This window comes from Engystomops pustulosus, chromosome 2, assembly GCF_040894005.1.
Source record: "Engystomops pustulosus chromosome 2, aEngPut4.maternal, whole genome shotgun sequence".
Classification (NCBI taxonomy): domain Eukaryota; kingdom Metazoa; phylum Chordata; class Amphibia; order Anura; family Leptodactylidae; genus Engystomops; species Engystomops pustulosus.
In genome coordinates, this window is record NC_092412.1 from 255,350,112 (window position 1) to 255,373,283 (window position 23,172).

Sequence of the window (23,172 nt, forward strand, 5' to 3'; positions counted from 1 at the left end):
TTATATTCTTGTACATAGGGGGCAGTATTATATTAGTTATATTCTTGAAAATGGGGGGCAGTATTATAGTAGTTATATTCCTGTACATAGGGGGCAGTATTATAGTAGTTATATTCTTGTACATAGGGGGCAGTATTATAGTAGATACATTCCAATACTTAAGGGTTATTGGAAGGTCGCCCATCACTTTTTCTATGTACTATAAAGACAAGACAGAGAAGGTAAGATGTATCATTAGATTCCTCAGAATAAACCTTTATATAATACGCTGCTGTCTCTTAGGCCGTTATTATCATTGAGTTGCCATAAATAATGAGACTTAAGTGGATGTGAGGCGATATTGTATATACTCCGCCTGATATCACCTTTTCTTTCTGCATTTTACCTTTGTATTCATGAGACCATCGAGTGTCTGAGATGTGAGGATAACCTAAAGAAATGTGACTGGAGTAATATATACAAGACATTCTGCTGCTGGAGACAAATAAAAAAGATTGAATGGCCCGAGCACAACCCAAACGAGTCTGATAAATCAGCACGAGGAAAAAAACTGATATATACCAAAATCCAACGTGTATACTGCATATTCTGAAAAGAATTACTGTATAAAATATTCCGGAGGCAGTATTATAGTAGTTATATTCTTGTACATAGGGTGCAGTATTATAGTAGTTATATTCTTGTACATAGGGGGCAGTATTATAGTAGTTATATTCTTGTACATAGGGGGCAGTATTATAGTAGTTATATTCCTGTACATAGGGGGCAGTATTATAGTAGTTATATTCCTGTACATAGGGGGCAGTATTATAGTAGTTATATTCTTGTACATAGGGGCAGTATTATAGGAGTTATACTCCTGTACATAGGGGGCAGTATTATAGTAGTTATATTCTTGTACATAGGGGGCAGTATTATAGTAGTTATATTCCTGTACATAGGGGGCAGTATTATAGTAGTTATATTCTTGTACATAGGGGGCAGTATTATAGTAGTTATATTCTTGTACATAGGGGGCAGTATTATAGTAGTTATATTCTTGTACATAGGGGGCAGTATTATAGTAGTTATATTCTTGTACATAGGGGGCAGTATTATAGTAGTTATAATCCTGTACATAGGGGCAGTATTATAGTAGTTATATTCCTGTACATAGGGGGCAGTATTATAGTAGTTATATTCCTGGACATAGGGGGCAGTATTATAGTAGTTATATTCCTGTACATAGGGGGCAGTATTAAAGTAGTTATATTCTTGTACATAGGGAGCAGTATTATAGTAGTTATATTCTTGTACGTAGGGGGCAGTATTATAGTAGTTATATTCCTGTACATAGGGGGCAGTATTATAGTAGTTATATTCCTGTACATAGGGGGCAGTATTATAGTAGTTATATTCCTGTACATAGGGGGCAGTATTATAGTAGTTATATTCTTGTACATAGGGAGCAGTATTATAGTAGTTATATTCCTGTACATAGGAGGCAGTATTAAAGTAGTTATATTCTTGTACATAGGGGGCAGTATTATAGTAGTTATATTCTTGTACATAGGGGGCAGTATTATAGTAGTTATATTCCTGTACATAGGGGGCAGTATTATAGTAGTTATATTCTTGTACATAGGGGGCAGTATTATAGTAGTTATATTCTTGTACATAGGGGGCAGTATTATAGTAGTTATATTCTTGTACATAGGGGGCAGTATTATAGTAGTTATATTCTTGTACATAGGGGGCAGTATTATAGTAGTTATAATCCTGTACATAGGGGCAGTATTATAGTAGTTATATTCCTGTACATAGGGGGCAGTATTATAGTAGTTATATTCCTGTACATAGGGGGCAGTATTATAGTAGTTATATTCCTGTACATAGGGGGCAGTATTAAAGTAGTTATATTCTTGTACATAGGGAGCAGTATTATAGTAGTTATATTCTTGTACATAGGGGGCAGTATTATAGTAGTTATATTCTTGTACATAGGGAGCAGTATTATAGTAGTTATATTCCTGTACATAGGAGGCAGTATTATAGTAGTTATATTCCTGTACATAGGGGGCAGTATTATAGTAGTTATATTCCTGTACATAGGGGGCAGTATTAAAGTAGTTATATTCTTGTACATAGGGAGCAGTATTATAGTAGTTATATTCTTGTACATAGGGGGCAGTATTATAGTAGTTATATTCTTGTACATAGGGGGCAGTATTATATTAGTTTTATTCTTGTACATAGGAGGCAGTATTATAGTAGTTATATTCCTGTACATAGGGGGCAGTATTATAGTAGTTATATTCCTGTACATAGGGGGCAGTATTATAGTGGTTATATTCTTGTACATAGGGGGCAGTATTATAGTAGTTATATTCTTGTACATAGGGGGCAGTATTATAGTAGTTATATTCCTGTACATAGGGGGCAGTATTATATTAGTTATATTCATGTACATAGGGGCAGTATTATAGTAGTTATATTCCTGTACATAGGGGGCAGTATTATAGTAGTTATATTCTTGTACATAGGGGGCAGTATTATAGTAGTTATATTCTTGTACACAGGGGGCAGTATTATAGTAGTTATATTCCTGTACATAGGGGGCAGTATTATAGTAGTTATATTCTTGTACATAGGGGGCAGTATTATAGTAGTTATATTCTTGTACACAGGGGGCAGTATTATAGTAGTTATATTCCTGTACATAGGGAGCAGTATTATAGTAGTTATATTCTTGTACATAGGGGCAGTATTATAGTAGTTATATTCTTGTACATAGGGGGCAGTATTATAGTAGTTATATTCCTGTACATAGGAGCAGTATTATAGTAGTTATATTCCTGTACATAGGGAGCAGTATTATAGTAGTTATATTCTTGTACATAGGAGGCAGTATTATAGTAGTTATATTCCTGTACATAGGGGGCAGTATTATAGTAGTTATATTCTTGTACATAGGGGGCAGTATTATAGTAGTTATATTCCTGTACATAGGGGGCAGTATTATAGTAGTTATATTCTTGTACATAGGGGACAGTATTATAGTAGTTATATTCGTGTACATAGGGGCAGTATTATAGTAGTTATATTCTTGTACATAGGGGGCAGTATTATAGTAGTTATATTCCTGTACATAGGGGGCAGTATTATAGTAGTTATATTCTTGTACATAGGGGCAGTATTATAGTAGTTATATTCTTGTACATAGGGGGCAGTATTATAGTAGTTATATTCTTGTACATAGGGGACAGTATTATAGTAGTTATATTCTTGTACATAGGGGGCAGTATTATAGTAGTTATATTCTTGTACATAGGGGGCAGTATTATAGTAGTTATATTCCTGTACATAGGGGGCAGTATTATTGTAGTTATATTCCTATACATAGGGGGCAGTATTATAGTAGTTATATTCTTGTACATAGGGGGCAGTATTATAGTAGTTATATTCTTGTACATAGGGGGCAGTATTATAGTAGTTATATTCTTGTACATAGGGGGCAGTATTATAGTAGTTATATTCTTGTACATAGGGGGCAGTATTATAGTAGTTATATTCTTGTACATAGGGGGCAGTATTATAGTAGTTATATTCTTGTACATAGGGGGCAGTATTATAGTAGTTATATTCTTGTACATAGGGGGCAGTATTATAGTAGTTATATTCTTGTACATAGGGGGCAGTATTATAGTAGTTATATTCGTGTACATAGGGGGCAGTATTATAGTAGTTATATTCCTGTACATAGGGGGCAGTATTACAGTAGTTATATACTTGCACATAGGAGCAGTATTATACATTATATGAATGTAACATAGGAGTCAGTCCCATAATGCAGCAGCAATCATGTAGACTTTGCAGAATGTTTGGTACGACGCTCTTTTGCATTAAGTGAGCGTCCACCATTAGGCTATATTCACACTTCCGTTGCCCTCCCGTACTGTAGCGGGCAACGGCAGTGTACGCGGAGAGGAGGAGGAGGTGTGCGCAGCTCACCCCCGACCCTCTCCATAGGAAGTAATGGCGCATGGCGCCGTATTACGGTAAAAGATAGGACAGGTCCTATCGTTTTCCAGGTACGGAGCGGTACGGTGCCGTCGTGCGCCCATTGCCGTCTATGGAGGACGTATATCGGCCGTATATACGTTGGCCGTATATATATGTCCTCCATACGGCAGTGTGAATGTAGACATAGGGTGAAGACACACATGGCGTTTTTAGGCCGTTTTTGGGCCGTTTTTACTAAGTGCGTTTTCAGATCGTTAAAAACGCATGCGTTAAAAAACGCATCCGTTTTTTAAAAACGCATGCGTTTTTGAAAACGCATGCGTTTTTGTCCGTTTTTCGTTGCGCAATTTCGGAAAACGGACAAAAACGCATGCGTTTTTAAAAACCGGATGCGTTTTTTAACGCATGCGTTTTTAACGATCTGAAAATGCACTTAGTAAAAACGGCCTAAAAACGCCATGTGTGTCTTCACCATTAGAGTTTGTCTCTGAACATATGTTGATTTATTACTTAAACACCTGATAGTAATTTTAAAAGACATCAAAAAAGAGGGCAGTGATTTCCATGTATAATTCCTCAGGACGTTACATAGAAGATGTATTTTCATGCAGCGCCGGAGCCTGCAGTGTCCTGGGAGCGGCTTCTCCCTACTAATCGCCCTACAAAACTTTGTGCTCCCGCCGCCGCCCGGTCATTCCGTATTCCGTTGGGGGATGTAATTAGCTTATAAATATACATATCGCTGTTTTATGTGCGGGCAGATTCTCGCTTCACATGCTCTGTGTGCTGGAGCTGTCTCATCCACTCTACATCTGCGCTCTTCATATGAAGCTGCCGTGTGTAAGGTACCTGCCCGGCGGGGAAGGCAAAAAGGCAAATTGCTGAATGCGTCAGATGCACAAGCGTAAATTTAAAGGAATCAACATTTATTTTAATTTTTCGGTCACTTTTTCAGATCTTAAAGAGGAAAATCTCTGAAACTCTTACATTTTGGGGTATAACTTTCTATTTTGGGTAATTTCTGCCGACAAAAGTCAATAGAGAACTTGCCAGCCCACTGACTGATACAAAACTGAGCTTAAAAGAAGCTGTATAGATTAATTTATAGTGAGCTCCCCCTAGTGGTGGCTGCAGGTAGACCAAATTTTATGCATTACTACATAATTCCTCATAGCTCATCTTATATGTCACTTCTCTGTCTGGGAACACACACACCTAATAGTAGCCCATGGGGTGTATATATGCTAAATTTAAAGGGCCAGTGCACATCTCCTTTTCCTGTCCACAGCCCCCCCCCCCTTCCACTGGTTATAAAAAGCACATTCCATAATAAGTAGGGGGCTGGTGAGACAATTTCTTAACTTGCTATTACCTGAAAGGGTATTCTATATATATTCTATATTCCTGCTTACTGATTGTTTCCAGTTATTCTAATTTCAGCTTGATTCTGGTCTATAATTACTCATCTATGGCTTCCTAATGCAATTTTTAGATCTCCGAGGGTGCGGTCACACGTCGCGTTTACTGCATGCGTTTAAAAACGCATTGCTACAGCTGAAAGGAGTTTTGCCTAATTAAACAGCTGTTAAACGCATGCAGTAAACGCGACGTGTGACCGCACCCTGACTATGTAGATCAGTGATGGCAAACCTTTTAGAGACCGAGTGCCCAAACTACAACAAAGACCCACGTATTTATCGCAAAGTGCCAACACAGAAAAGTAATTTGTGATTTATACTCCCTTCTCTGTCACAGTTTTCATTGATACCAGCACCTGAGGCACCAATAAAGCAGAAAATAGTCCCAGGTCGAGCTGTCCCTTTAAAATAGATCTATGCACAGCAAGTCCTGGGCTGTCTGGGACTGCAGGAAGATACCTGGAGTCATCTCTGGTGATGGCCTGAGTGCCCACAGAAAGGGCTCTGAGTGCCACCTCTGTCACCAGTGCCATAGGTTAGCCATCACTGATGTAGATCATTGTCTGCTCTTCCTACACTGATCTATGCCCTAATTTTGCAGGACCACTGTTCAGAACCCTCCAGGGCTGGATGAAGCCATCTTGGCGGAGCTCAGAGTCGGGCTAGTAACGCCGAACGTGCAATCGCTCTGTTTTGTACGTCCTATTTAATAAAAGAAAAAGTTTCTCAATGTAGAACCTTGTTGCACTATTGCGTGGTTTTTGCTTTTGGAGCTGAGCGGAACCGATAGTGGAGGAGTGGAATTTCCGAGCCGGAAGAGCGGAAGACTCGCACCGTATCCCATTGTGAACCGCGAGACCCACGAGCACCTGTAATGGAAAGAACGCCCCACCAAAGGAAGATAATACACAAGAAGGTTTTTTGCCTCTACTCGGGTGTATGAGTTTGGAGATGGAGAGGTGCTGTCTTACACTGACTGCTCTCTTATGTGGATGCGGAGAAACATCTTCATTGTATAATTTTGGTCTGATTAACTGGATATTGGACTCTTCTCTTGCGCCGTCATAGTGTGTTTGCAGCTGATCTGGTTTTCGATTATTCTATATAGTTTTGTATGAGCAAAAAGTGCATCCACATTCATCACAACTAAAAGTTGACTTTCTTAAATTAGGAATAGAACAGATATGTATGGGACACCCCATCATTTTCCCAAATTCTGATGTGTGCCTTGAGTTAAACCATCCAGTTCTGAGCCCTTATACAGACACATTAGTAGACTGCGTGTAACTGCTAAGCCTGGTGCCTCCTGGAAGATGGTAACCAGCAAGTGTCCTAAATCTAAACAGTCTAACACCTAAGTCTAACACCTAAATTCCTATCCATCTATTGTCTCTGCTACATTGGGGTTCATTTACTAAGGGTCCAAATTGTGCACTTCCGATTTGCGCCAAATTGCCCCGGGATTTTGCCGCATGCGATCAGATTGTGGCACATGGGCGCCGGCTTTCACGCGACAGAAATGGGGAAGGGGGGGGTGTGGCCGTCGGACAACCTGACGGATTCCGAAAAAGCGCGGTATTTAAAAAAGAATTTGTGTCGCAAGATCAGCACTTACATGCACCGGGAAGAAGAAGGTGAACTCCGGCGGACCACGGCGCTGCAGCGACACCTGCAGGATATCGGGCGCACGACCTTAGTGAATCCCGGCAGACCTGAATCAGCGTTGGACAACGTGCCGCGGGATCGCGACTGGACAGGGTAAGTTAATTTTCCCCATTGGGGCAGATTTACTTACCCAGCCCATTCGCGATCCAGCGGTGCGTTCTCTGCAGTGGATTCGGGTCCGGCCGGGATTCACTAAGGCAGTTCCTCCGACGTCCACCAGGTGGCGCTGCTGTGCTGAAGAGCATCGGAACGCACTGTAGTTTACAGAGCCGGGTTGAGTGAAGGTGCAAGTGAAAGCTCCGTGACACTTTTTGTTTTTTAAATGCGGCGGTTTTTCCGAATCCTTTGGGTTTTCGTTCGGCCACGCCCCCCGATTTCCGCCGCGTGCATGCCAGCGCCGATGCGACAAAATCCGACCGCGTGCGCCAAAATCCCGGGGCAATACAGGGAAAATCGGCGCAAAATGGATATATTCGGGTAACACGTTGGGAAAACTTGAATCGGGCTCTTAGTAAATGACCCCCATTGTCTCTAGTGATGTCCAAGGAGACACCATTCATAAACCTAAATATCCTATTGAAGAGTGAGCCCCATATAAGAAGCCTTGGGTACCAAAAATGGTGCCCCCTGCTGGACCGGTTGAATTCTTCTCTAAATATCCACAATTACTTTATTAATTGTCACCAACATTCATACCCAACGCATCGCATATCGAGGCCTATTTTTGGTCAGACTGCCCCCGATGTGGAGTCTTGTTTCTTATAATCCTATTTAACACCGAGCTCGTTAAAAGCTTTTCTTTATGTTATAAAAATTTACATGAATTAATCATTCAGATTCGTCTCCATTTATTCTCCGGCTTCTATTGTTCAATAAATTATCATTTTCCACCATCTCCATAATTCATCGGAAAAAGCTAAAAATACTTTGCCGGGTTTTTTCGCTGTGAGATCCCAATCTGTTGAGAAGAAGATGATGAGGCAGAAGTTCTATGAGCCAAAAACTGTGCAGAAGGAGGTCGGAGGTTACCCCAAAAAACTAGGGAAAAAGTTTTCTTTTTTTTTTTTTCTTTTGTTATATTATATTTTGATTTTATTGTTTTATTTTTTGGTTTTTTTTCTGAAGAGCACAGGATTCTAACCATGAAAAAAAATCAATAAATAAAATTTTCAAATTAAATGTTTTTTCTTTTAATTTTCTTTATTTTCCTTATTTGTGTTCAGCAGGAGAGGTTTGCTAAAAAAAAAAAAATAGGAAAATAGCTTTATTTTTTTAAAATACATTTTTATTAGTTTTGTCTGACTTTTACAAATTTTCAGGATGATGCCCAAATTAACCCGAATTAATTTTGTTTCAATTTTGTAAAGTTAGCGAATGTTTCAATTCTCTTTTGTGTGTTTTTATTATGTTTTGTTTCACATTTTCTTTGCGTTGATTTTGTTTGTTGAATACATTTTTCCTTTTTTTTTTTAAATTTCTTCAGGAGTAAAGAGGAAGTTTTCCAAAAAATTGTATATTTATCTATTTTTTATTGTTTTGTTTAATTTAATTTTTTAATCTTTGTTTTGTTTTTTGTTTTTTTTAATAAAATCATGATTGTTCTTTTTTCTGCATTTTAAATTGTTTTTTTAGTTTCTAGTTTTTTGTTGCTTTGCTGTTGTCATGTGCCGGGGATGAGCCTCCTGTGGTTTTGCAGTGATATTATGCTTTGTTATAAATTTTTAAAATGCAGACTATTTTTAACTTGGTAACTTAATATACGATTGAAGGTCATGATCCTGATCACTGTTATCTCTTTTCAAATATATATTTTATGTTTCAATGAGGGAATGTAGTGAGTAGACATGGATTTGTTCCCATTGTTCTCATGTGTGCCCTGAAATGATTTACATTCAAAATTTAAAGGGAAAGTCCATCATTATATGATTGGTGAAGGTCTATGCTCCGGGGTCTCCAATGATCAGCATAATGAAGACTTTGTGGTCCAATGGGTTTATGCCAGCACCATTGATTACCACTAACACCAGGGGGCATGCTTCTCTTCTGATCCAATCAAACTCCTCCTAGCCTCAGGGAGTGGGGACCATCATTTGTTGGGGTCCCAGAAGCCAGTTCCCCATCCAGTGGCGCTGAAATACTCCTTAGGCAACCTGAAGTGTATTTCAGTCTGCTACCATGCAGTGATTTGCCGGTCAATGTGATCAGGGATTTATCTTGGACCATTCCCATCCCTTTAATCAGATGGACCACCCACTTTAGGGAACTCCATCTTCCTTCCGCATCAAGACATACCAACTATACATCAAAACTCTGTTCAATATTATGTTTATTTGCAGTTTTATGAATTTGTCTGCACTGAGCTCCCCCTAGTGGTGGTGAATGTTATCAATAAATTCTAGAACTGCTGAGAAATCGTAACTTTGTATCAGAAAAGCCACATTCCCACCGCTTTCAGGGATTTATTTTGGACTATTCCCGCCCCTTAATCAGACCGACCACCCACTTTAGGGAAGGGCATCATCTTTCCAAATTAGGACATATCAACTATGTATCAGAAAAGCCACATTGCCACCACTTTCAGGGATTTATTTTGGACTGTTCCCGCCCCTTAATTAGACAGACCACCCACTTTAGGGAAGGGCATAATCTTTCCGAATTAGGACATACCAACTATACATCACAACTCTGTTCAATATTATGTTTATTTACAGTTTTATGAATTTGTCTGCACTGAGCTCCCCCTAGTGGTGGTGAATGTCATCAATAAATTCTAGAACTGCTGAGAAATCATAACTTTGTATCAGAAAAGCCACAATCCCACCGCTTTGAAGGATTTATCTTGGACCATTCCCGACCCTTAATCAGACGGACCACCCACTTTAGGGAACGGCATAATCTTTCCGAATTAGGACATACCAACTATACATCACAACTCTGATCAATATAATGGTTACTTGCAGTTTTATGAATTTGTCTGCACTGAGCTCCCCCTAGTGGTGGTGAATGTCTGCAATAAATTCTAGAACTGCTGAGAAATCGTTACTTTGTATCAGAAAAGCCACATTCCCACCGCTTTGAAGGATTTATCTTGGACCATTCCCCCCCCCCCTTAATCAGACGGACCACCCACTTTAGGGAACGGCTTTTTCTTTCCACATCAGGACATACCAACTATACATCACAACTGTGATGAATATTATGTTTATTTGCAGTTTTATGAATTTGTCTGCACTGAGCTCCCCCTAGTGGTGGTGAATGTCATCAATAAATTCTAGAACTGCTCAGAAATCGTAACTTTGTATCAGAAAAGTCACTTTCCCACCACTTTCAGGGATTTATCTTGGACAATTCCCGCCCCTTAATCAGACGGACCACCCACTTTAGGGAACGGCATCATCTTTCCACATCAGGACATACCAACTATACATCACAACTCTGTTCAATATTATCTTTATTTGCAGTTTTATGAATTTGTCTGCACTGAGCTCCCCCTAGTGGTGGTGAATGTTATCAATAAATTCTAGAACTGCTCAGAAATCGTTACTTTGTATCAGGAAAGCCACATTCCCACCGCTTTGAAGGATTTATCTTGGACCATCCCCCCCCCCCCCCTTAATCAGACGGACCACCCACTTTAGGGACCGGCTTCTTCTTTCCGCATCAGGACATACCAACTATACATCAAAACTCTGTTCAATATTATGTTCACTTGCAGTTTTATGAATTTGTCTGCACTGAGCTCCCCCTAGTGGTGGTGAATGTTATTAATAAATTCTAGAACTGCTGAGAAATCGTAACTTTGTATCAGAAAAGTCACTTTCCCACCACTTTCAGGGATTTATCTTGGACAATTCCCGCCCCTTAATCAGATGGACCGCCCACTTTAGGGAGCAGCTTCTTCTTTCCGCATCAGGACATACCAACTATACATCAAAACTCTGTTCAATATTATGTTCACTTGCAGTTTTATGAATTTGTCTGCACTGAGCTCCCCCTAGTGGTGGTGAATGTTATCAATAAATTCTAGAACTGCTGAGAAATCGTAACTTTGTATCAGAAAAGCCACATTCCCACCGCTTTCTACAGACAAATTAAGAAAATGAATCAGCGCCGTGTTTTCTCAGCAGCGACACAAAGCCGCACAACCTCTAATTAAGACAATGAGATAATCTCCGGTTCACTGCTAATGAATTTTCTCTGTATTTCCCGACACAAAGAACCCGGCGCTGATGGAATCAGGAGACCCCAGGAATCAGCTTATGGGGTGGCACTAATTGAGGGGTCCATCACTAGTAATTATACAGTTATTGTGCCGCCCCACCTCTGATTCACTGCAGCGCTATAGTCACATTATACACCCGGCATCTACAATACATGGTACAAATACAATACAATACATTAAACATTTTGCAGATGTTTTTGCTTATCCTTAAATTTTTGGGCAAAAACCACAGATTCCTCGAAAACATCTGGCTGCAGAGAGCACAGAGCACAGCAGTGTGAGGTCTGATTAAACATCTATCCAGGGACAATACATAACACTGGCTGCAGAGAGCACAGAGCACAGCAGTGTGAGGTCTGATTACACATCTCTCCAGGGACAATACATAACACTGGCTGCAGAGAGCACAGAGCACAGCAGTGTGAGGTCTGATTACACATCTCTCCAGGGATAATACTTAACACTGGCTGCAGAGAGCACAGAGCACAGCAGTGTGAGGTCTGATTACACATCTCACCAGGGACAATACATAACACTGGCTGCAGAGAGCACAGAGCACAGCAGTGTGAGGTCTGATTACACATCTCTCCAGGGACAATACATAACACTGGCTGCAGAGAGCACAGAGCACAGCAGTGTGAGGTCTGATTACACATCTCTCCAGGGACAATACATAACACTGGCTGCAGAGAGCACAGAGCACAGCAGTGTGAGGTCTGATTACACATCTCACCAGGGTCAGTACATAACACTGGTTACAGAGAGCGCAGAGCACAGCAGTGTGAGGTCTGATTACACATCTCTCCAGGGACAATACATAACACTGGCTGCAGAGAGCACAGTGCACAGCAGTGTGAGGTCTGATTACACATCTCTCCAGGGACAATACATAACACTGGCTGCAGAGAGCACAGAGCACAGCAGTGTGAGACCTGATTACACATCTCTCCAGGGACAATACATAACACTGGCTGCAGAGAGCACAGAGCACAGGAGTGTGAGACCTGATTACACATCTCTCCAGGGACAATATATAACACTGGCTGCAGAGAGCACAGAGCACAGCAGTGTGAGGTCTGATTACACATATCACCAGGGTCAGTACATAACACTGGCTGCAGAGAGCACAGAGCACAGCAGTGTGAGGTCTGATTACACATCTCTCCAGGGACAATACATAACACTGGCTGCAGAGAGCACAGAGCACAGCAGTGTGAGGTCTGATTACACATCTCTCCAGGGACAATACATAACACTGGCTGCAGAGAGCACAGAGCACAGCAGTGTGAGGTCTGATTACACATCTCTCAAGGGACAATACATAACACTGGCTGCAGGGAGCACAGAGCACAGCAGTGTGAGGTATGATTACACATCTCTCCAGGGACAATATATAACACTGGCTGCAGAGAGCACAGAGCACAGCAGTGTGAGGTCTGATTACACATCTCTCCAGGGACAATACATAACACTGGCTGCAGAGAGCACAGAGCACAGCAGTGTGAGGTCTGATTACACATCTCTCCAGGGACAATATATAACACTGGCTGCAGAGAACACAGAGCACAGCAGTGTGAGGTCTGATTACACATCTCTCCAGGGACAATACATAACACTGGCTGCAGAGAGCACAGAGCACAGCAGTGTGAGGTCTGATTACACATCTCACCAGGGTCAGTACATAACACTGGTTACAGAGAGCGCAGAGCACAGCAGTGTGAGACCTGATTACACATCTCTCCAGGGACAATACATAACACTGGCTGCAGAGAGCACAGAGCACAGCAGTGTGAGGTCTGATTACACATCTCTCCAGGGACAATACATAACACTGACTGCAGAGAGCACAGAGCACAGCAGTGTGAGATCTGATTACACATCTCTCCAGGGACAATACATAACACTGGCTGCAGAGAGCACAGAGCACAGCAGTGTGAGGTCTGATTACACATCTCTCCAGGGACAATACATAACACTGGTTACAGAGAGCGCAGAGCACAGCAGTGTGAATAGACACCCAAAATCTGGAATATAAATCCATATTATCACAGTCCTGCTGCTACTAAACAAAATACACAAAAGTCTGATTACACATCTCTCCAGGGACAATACCTAATACTGGTTTTAGAGAGCGCAGAGCACAGGAGTGTGAGGACATGTCCCCAATGCACTTGGAAAAGATACAATCCTGGAATGTAAATGCATATTTCACAGTCCTGCTGATACTAACAACTCACACAAAGGTATAATTATACATCTGTCCAGTGACAATGCATAACACTGGCTGCACAGAGCACAGCAGATTGAGAACTTACCCCGGTGCACTTGGAGAAGCTACAATCATGGGAATATAAATGCATGTGTCACAGTCCTGCTGCCACTATCAATACACACAAAGTTCTGATCTCCAGGCACAATACCTAACACTGGCTACAGAGAGCACAGAACACAGCTGTGGAGGGACACAACCACAGTGCACTTTGAGAAACTACAATCCTGAAGTATAAATCAATTATTCACAGTCCTGCTGCTACTAAAAGCATACACAAAAGTCTGGTTACATATCTCTCCAGGGACAATACATAACACTGGCTACAGAGAGCACAGAGCACAGCAGTGTGAGGACACAACCACAGTGCACTTTGAGAAACTACAATTCTGAAGTATAAATCCATTTTTCACAGTCCTGCTGCTACTAAAAACATACACAAAGGTCTGATTACACATGTCTCCAGGGACAATACATAACACTGGCTGCAGTCTACATGGTCACACCTGCTGACAGGTACTTTTTACTACATACTTCTTAAGTAAAGCCTGTCCTCCCCCACCAATTGGGATCTCTTCCGTTCAGCAGCCCCCGCTAGATTTGGCATTTTGTCCATAGCTCGGGGGTCTTCCCTCTTGATGGCCTCTTCGATGTGAGCGGGTATTTATGGGTTAATAGGATACAATACAATGTTGCAATACAACATTTTCCACCCAACTTCTCGCCTGCCTGCTGATGGTTTCCAGGCTTTGGTCTATGAAATGATGATACATTGTATACATGACCTAAGAGATCTCGTGACCCCATAGAGAACTTGTCAGGACCCCCCCCCCCATCCCCGAAATCACGTTCTATTTCTTCCTCTTCACACAACATCTGGCGCCCCCCCTGCTCCGCCGTGCAGTGAGAATAGCCGAGTAATGTCTCCCCGTACGCTACGTTACGATTACGCAAGACGCCGCCTAATGCAACATTTTCCTCCAATTAATAAAGTATCGCTCGTTAGAGGTTCGCAGCGAGGTGGCGAAACCCCCCCCCTCGAAAATGCTGCATTCGTCTCCTTCCGTTGCTCTGGCAACCGCTGCGTCTCGCTTCACACAAAGAATCAAAGTTCCATTTTCAGATTCCGACAGGGGCAACCCAGCGGGTCACTGCCCACGGAGGTGCCAACCTGCCGCCGGCCCGAACAACTGGCAGTCAATGCCAGCGCTGCGCCCCCGCGCCCCTCCCCCGCCAACCTCATTTCAAGGTTCATATCTGGAATATTGATCAGCAAAAATGTACAATTTCATTAACCTTCCTTTATAATTTCTCCGGAATTGAAGGTTTCTTGGCGGAGTCTTAATCCTCTGTGTGTGGGGTTTTTTTTTTTTTAAATCGTTCATTAAAAAAAATCGGCAATTTAAAAGAAAGGAGACAATGGAGGACGAAACGGTTACATCACCACTGATGGAATCCTAAAAATGTCAGGACCCTTACAAGGTTAAAGGGGGTCATTCACTGCGGATAATCCCTAAATATAATGGGTCAGATTTACTTACCCGGTCCATTTGCAATCCAGCGGTACGTTCTCTGCAGTGGATTCGGGTCTTCCGGCGATTCACTAAGGCAGTTCCTCCGACGTCCACCAGGTGTCGCTGTTGCGCTGAAGTTCCCCGGAGGTCCGCCTGAGTTCACGATCCGTTGCCGGGTGCAGGTAAGCGCGTGTCCAGCGACCCTTTTTTTTTTAATGCAGCGGTTTTTCCGAATCCAACGGGTTTTCGTTCGGCCACGCCCCCGATTTCCGTCGCGTGCACGCCGGCTCAGATGCGCCACAATCCGATCGTGTGCACCAAAAACCCGGGGCAATTCAGGGAAAATCTGCTGAAAAGGGAAAAATTCGGGTAACCCGCCGTAAAAATGCGATTCGGGCCCTTAGTAAATGATCCTCAATCTGTTATCTGCTTCCGTGATCCGCAGTGATCGGCTACGAACAGGCAGGAAGTACTGAATGTTCCTGCAGCGCCACCACAGGAGGAGTGAGGTATGACATGACACCAGTTGAAATCAAATGAAATGGCGGGTCCTCCAGAGAGATGGAAGGAAGTTCTTAGAAGTTCTATGTTCTGGATGGTGGATCAGGTGCACCCCCATTATTTTTTGAAGTGTATTTTCTATCATTTTCATTACTGGACCTCCTGGTGCTGTGATCCGCAGTAATGCAAAGCTATGGCAGGTCCTCCAGAGAAAGAGGGACTATGTTCTGATGTCAGTCTTCATTTTGGCTAATTTGGGAATGAGAAACCCCTCTCTATTTATCAAGATAGACAACGTGAAGCAAAACAGAAGACACCCGCTGAGATGAATAAGACATGGCGGGTCCTCCAAAGAACTTTCTTTAGAAGTTCAATCTCCATCTCCATTGGCTATTCCCTGTATTAGTTTAGGAATAGGGTGCATTTTTTAGACCAGACATTCTGCTGCTGTGATCTGGCAACAAGGGCTCAATTTCCCTGCAGCGCCCCCACTGGCGGATGAATGCATTACACAAGACTACTGAAATAGACTGCTCATATACTACACAAATATGATGGGTCATCCAGAGAGAGAAAAGGATGTTTATATAAGGTCACTCTTCCGTCTGGCCAGTTCAGGAATGAGGGGCCCCCTTTATTAGAGCCCTAAAGCAGACATCCCCTTTAAGACTCATGTATACACACCGCTCTTATAGATCTGCAGTAAACTGCACCAAGCTTCAGTCAATTATATGAAATTGTGCTTAATCAGCAGTGCACCCTGGGAAATCCCAGAGACATAAATAATCCCCCTCCCCCTGGTTGAATATATAAGATGTACAGTATGCGATGGGTTGGCGGAGGCTCAGGAACGTAAAGATTATTGGCAGACCTGCCTTATATCACCATCGCTAAGCAGAATGGAAGAGACATTCGCTCTGTATTTCTAATTAAACCGTGCGCCGCCATCAAAACGTATCCATTAATGGCGCAAAATTGAGAATTAATTAAAAGGGCGTCTATTATCACGTATGAGGTTAATAATGAGTTAATTACCAGAGTTTAGGGGTACGACCACTACCAGACCCCTAGATCTAACACAGCGCCATGTACTGAATAGTGGCTGTCAAGGGTACTGCAAGCTCAGGCTCATTAAAGCAAATAGGATTTAGCTTGTAGTACCCCCTCCCAGCCACTACCTAGTACATGGAGCCTGTCAGTAACTGCCGAGCCTGCGCTCTCTGAGAGGCTGTCAGTAACAAACTGAGTGTATGGGGCCCCCACACTACAGGGGGGGGGGGGGGGTTAGTGCAATGTAGATTAGACTCCAAAATAGCTTCACCTATAAGAATAGCTATGCCTATATAATAGCTCCACCAGGGGTGTAACTTTAGGGGGTGCAGAGGTTTCGGTCACACCTGGGCCCAAGAGGTTTAGGGGGCCCTTATGGTGTCACAGAAGACTATTACTATAAACCATACATTATATTCGGGGGTCCGATGCAGACTTTGCATTGGGGCCCATCTGCTTCTAGTTACGCCACTGAGCTCCACCTATAGAATAGCTCACCTATAGAAATGTTCCACCTATAGCACAGCAGCATTTACAGAATAGATCTGCCTATAATACAGCTCCACCTATAGAATAGCTCCGCCTATAGCACAGTTCCACCTATAGTTAGTTCCGCCTATAAAATAGCTCCGCCTAAAGAATAGCTCACCTAGAGAATAGCTCCGCCTATAGCACAGCTCCACCCATAGAATAGCTCTGCCTATAGAATAGTTCCACCTTTAGCATAGCTCCACCTAGAGAATAGCTCCGCCTATAGCACAGCTCCACCCATAGAATAGCTCCACCTATAGAATAGTTCCACCTATAGAATAGCTCCACGCATAGAATAGCTCTGCCTATAGCACTGCTCCACCTATGGAATAGCTCCCCCTATAGAATAGTGGAGTAGTATTGGGGGTGCAGATGCAACATCCCCCACCGGGGCCTAGCCTTTTCTCGGGGCCTGGAGTCAGTCGGGGCCCGCAGTACCTGAGTGGCTGGCGGTTGCGGCCTAGGCACGCTTGTGTCACGGTGCTTGGTATGGGGACCGGAGGGCTGTCCTACAGCCTGGCAAGTGTCCAGCAGGGTGGTGTTGGCAAGAAATGATGAGGGAGAGGCTGCTATAGCGGATCTCCCTGGGGCAACCCTTTGGGGTCTGGAGTATGAGTCTCTGTGTGGTGGACAGGGTGCCGGTGATGATGGCAGCTGTAGTAGCAGGGACCAGACGGAGGCAGAGGTTGAACAAAACAACTTACAGTTCTTTATTGGAACCGACAGGAACAGTAGCAACGTGCCTTTACAAATAGTAGGATGCTGGAGATGCAGTTGGAGGGAGCCACAGGAATGGATCACCAGCCTGGATGCAGGGGCAATAAATAACAGGAATTTCACAGCACTCCTTGTGTAGTAGATGGTGCCAAACTAGGGTCCCAGCCCCGTTCATACACAGATAATGGAAGATGGCACTCAATCAAAATGGAATAATAATTGCTTTTTATTTTTGTACAAATCCACAGATTAGCATGACGTTTCGGTCAAAATGACCTTCTTCAGATTGTACTTGTAAAAAGTGCTTGTTAGGTAAGAGGAGAGGAGCGGTGTCCGCCGCTCTGGACCTCAGCTGTATGGCAGCCACATTCTGGTCTCAGTGTCACGCCTCCACCGCTTTGTAAGGTCAGATATCCAAAAAAAGTGCAATGAGGCGGCACCCCAGTAAGTATAGAGGGGATCTTTATTCACCCATGGCAAAATAAGGTGCAACGTTTCAGCTCATCCATAGAGCCATTATCAATCAGTATCAATCAGTATCGATCTGTGGCTCTATGGATGAGCTGAAATGTTGCACCTTATTTTGCCATTTTTTTGGAGCCGCTGTATAGATTCTGTGGGGCAGATTTACTTACCCGGCCCATTCGCCATCCAGCGGCGCGTTCTCTGTGGTGGATTCGGGTCTGGCCGGGATTCACTAAGGTAGTTCCTCCGCCGTCCACCAGGTGGCGCTGCTGCGCTGAAGTCCGCTGGAATGCCCTGAAATACACCGGCCTATTCCTGGTGAAGGTGAGTGCAATTTTCGCGACACATTTTTTAAAAAAAATGCGGCGGTTTTTCCGAATCCGTCGGGTTTTCGTTCGGCCACGCCCCCCCTGATTTCCGTCGCGTGCATGCCAGCGCCGATGCGCCACAATCCGATCGCGTGCGACAAAAACCTGGGGCAATTCAGGGAAAATCGGCGCAAATCGGAAATATTCGGGTAACACGCTGGGAAAACGCGAATCGGGCCCTTAGTAAATGACCCCCTGAATGATCTGTCAGGAGGAATCATAGGAATCCACAAAGGAAAACTGAGAAGGGACAGCGCCGATCCTCAGATCACCGGGTCGGTGGTGGGGGAGCAGACCTGTAACCCTTCACCTCCCAGCAACTTCTCTTATTATACGTTCCATTGCAGCCGCTGGGTTTGTGTAATGTAGCAGAGCTAAATGTAACAAACGCTACTTACAACTGTGAATGCTAGAGTCATCATGATGACACACTCAGCTCTGCTATATCCAGAATATCACACAGCTGGAATCGTATGATGTAGCAGGGCAGAAATTGTATGATGTAGCAGAGCTCATATTGTATGATGTGGCAGAGCTCATATTGTATGATGTGGCAGAGCTCATATTGTATGATGTGGCAGAGCTCATATTGTATGATGTAGCAGAGCTCATATTGTATGATGTAGCAGAGCTCATATTGTATGATGTAGCAGAGCTCATATTGTATGATGTAGCAGAGCTCATATTGTATGATGTAGCAGAGCTCATATTGTATGATGTAGCAGAGCTCATATTGTATGATGTAGCAGAGCTCATATTGTATGATGTAGCAGTGCTCATGTTGTATGATGTAGCAGAGCTGGATTTCTATGATGTAGCAGAGCTGGCTTCGCTTGTGCCATACAGAACAACCAGTCAGAAACAATGTTAACGTAGATCCACCACAGTCACACACTCAGCTCTGCTATATCTTAGGATTCCGTATACCGAGTGTTTCGCTGGGTGCAGAATGTGTCTCCTATTTTTTTAATATCAGTTTATAGTCCAAATCCCCGGAGACTGATGAGCAGCCGCAGCCATTACCTGGTGTAATCAGATAAATGCCTCCTAAGCAGATCCGCAGCTTCACGTATCTCCTGGCCATTTCATTCTGCTAATGTAAGTGAAGCCGAGCAGCCGTACATTACCTCCAGAGCTGCGCTCCCCGTGACATTTTATTCAAATTCATTCTTTTAATGTAATCGTAAAGCCAAGAAAACCTTTACATAGAGTCCTGATAAATGACCCCCGCACCAGGAATCACCAACATGATGTTTACATTAAAGGAAATCAGACGACGCCATAAAGGGAATGTATAAGGAGCAGCGACATATGGGACACGGGGAAGGAAAGCAACGTGGTCATGTCAGGACAAGATACTAAGAAGCAGCTACACACAGGGACATTGTACATAGGGGCAGTATTATAGTAGTTATATTCTTGTACATAGGGGCAGTATTATAGTAGTTATATTCTTGAACATAGGGGGCAGTATTATAGTAGTTATATTCTTGTACATAGGGGGCAGTATTATAGTAGTTATATTCTTGTACATAGGGGGCAGTATTATAGTAGTTATATTCTTGTACATAGGGGCAGTATTATAGTAGTTATATTCTTGTACATAGGGGGCAGTATTATAGTAGTTATATTCTTGTACATAGGGAGCAGTATTATAGTAGTTATATTCTTGTACATAGGGGGAAGTATTATAGTAGTTATATTCCTGTACATAGGGGCAGTATTATAGTAGTTATATTCTTGTACATAGGGGGGCAGTATTATAGTAGTTATATTCTTGTACATAGGGGGAAGTATTATAGTAGTTATATTCTTGTACATAGGGGGCAGTATTATAGTAGTTATATTCTTGTACATAGGGGGCAGTATTATAGTAGTTATATTCTTGTACATAGGGGCAGTATTATAGTAGTTATATTCCTGTACATAGGGGGCAGTATTATAGTAGTTATATTCTTGTACATAGGGGGCAGTATTATAGTAGTTATATTCCTGTACATAGGGGGCAGTATTATAGTAGTTATATTCTTGTACATAGGGGCAGTATTATAGTAGTTATATACCTGTATATAGGGGGCAGTATTATAGTAGTCATATTCTTGTACATAGGGGCAGTATTATAGTAGTTATATTCCTGTACATAGGGGGCAGTATTATAGTAGTCATATTCCTGTACATGGGGCAGTATTATAGTAGTTATATCCCTGTACATAGGGGGCAGTATTATAGTAGTTATATTCTTGTACATAGGAGCAGTATTATAGTAGTTATATTCTTGTACATAGGGGGCAGTATTATAGTAGTTATATTCCTGTACATAGGGGGCAGTATTATAGTAGTTATACTCTTGTACATAAGGGGCAGTATTATAGTAGTTATATACTTGTACATAGGGAGCAGTATTATAGTAGTTATATTCTTGTACATAGGGGGAAGTATTATAGTAGTTATATTCCTGTACATAGGGGCAGTATTATAGTAGTTATATTCTTGTACATAGGGGGGCAGTATTATAGTAGTTATATTCTTGTACATAGGGGGAAGTATTATAGTAGTTATATTCTTGTACATAGGGGGCAGTATTATAGTAGTTATATTCTTGTACATAGGGGGCAGTATTATAGTAGTTATATTCCTGTACATAGGGGGCAGTATTATAGTAGTTATATTCCTGTACATAGGGGCAGTATTATAGTAGTTATATTCTTGTACATAGGGGAGCAGTATTATAGTAGTTATATTCTTGTACATAGGGGGCAGTATTATAGTAGTTATATTCTTGTACATAGGGGGCAGTATTATAGTAGTTATATTCTTGTACATAGGGGGCAGTATTATAGTAGTTATATTCTTGTACATAGGGGGCAGTATTATAGTAGTTATATTCTTGTACATAGGGGGCAGTATTATAGTAGTTATATTCTTGTACATAGGGGGCAGTATTATAGTAGTTATATTCCTGTACATAGGGGGCAGTATTATAGTAGTTATATTCTTGTACATAGGGGGCTGTATTATAGTAGTTATATTCTTGTACATAGGGGGCAGTATTATAGTAGTTATATTCTTGTACATAGGGGGCAGTAATATAGTAGTTATATTCTTGTACATAGGGGGAAGTATTATAGTAGTTATATTCTTGTACATAGGGGGCAGTATTATAGTAGTTATATTCTTGTACATAGGGGGCAGTATTATAGTAGTTATATTCTTGTACATAGGGGGCAGTATTATAGTAGTTATATTCTTGTACATAGGGGGCAGTATTATAGTAGTTATATTCTTGTACATAGGATGCAGAATTATAGTAGTTATATTCTTGTACATAGGGGGCAGTATTATAGTAGTTATATTCTTGTACATAGGGGGCAGTATTATAGTAGTTATATTCCTGTACATAGGGGGCAGTATTATAGTAGTTATATTCCTGTACATAGGGGGCAGTATTATAGTAGTTATATTCTTGTACATAGGGGGCTGTATTATAGTAGTTATATTCTTGTACATAGGGGGCAGTATTATAGTAGTTATATTCTTGTACATAGGGGGCTGTATTATAGTAGTTATATTCTTGTACATAGGGGGCAGTATTATAGTAGTTATATTCCTGTACATAGGGGGCAGTATTATAGTAGTTATATTCTTGTACATAGGGGGCTGTATTATAGTAGTTATATTCTTGTACATAGGGGGCAGTATTATAGCAGTTATGTTCCTGTACATAGGGGGCAGTATTATAGTAGTTATATTCTTGTACATAGGGGGCTGTATTATAGTAGTTATATTCTTGTACATAGGGGGGAGTATTATAGTAGTTATATTCCTGTACATAGGGGGCAGTATTATAGTAGTTATATTCTTGTACATAGGGGGCAGTATTATAGTAGTTATATTCTTGTACACAGGGGGCAGTATTATAGTAGTTATATTCTTGTACATAGCAGCAGTATTATAGTAGTTATATTCTTGTACATAGGGGGCAGTATTATAGCAGTTATGTTCCTGTACATAGGGGGCAGTATTATAGCAGTTATATTCTTGTACATAGGGGGCAGTATTATAGTAGTTATATTCCTGTACATAGGGGGCAGTATTATAGTAGTTATATCCTTGTACACACGAGGCAGTATTATAGTAGTTATATTCTTGTACATAGGGGGGAGTATTATAGTAGTTATATTCCTGTACATAGGGGGCAGTATTATAGTAGTTATATTCTTGTACATAGGGGGCAGTATTATAGTAGTTATAGTCTACTCTTGTACATAGGGAGCAGTATTATAGTAGTTATATTCTTGTACATAGCAGCAGTATTATAGTAGTTATATTCTTGTACATAGGGGGCAGTATTATAGTAGTTATATTCCTGTACATAGGGGCAGTATTATAGTAGTTATATTCTTGTACATAGGGGGGCAGTATTATAGTAGTTATATTCTTGTACATAGGG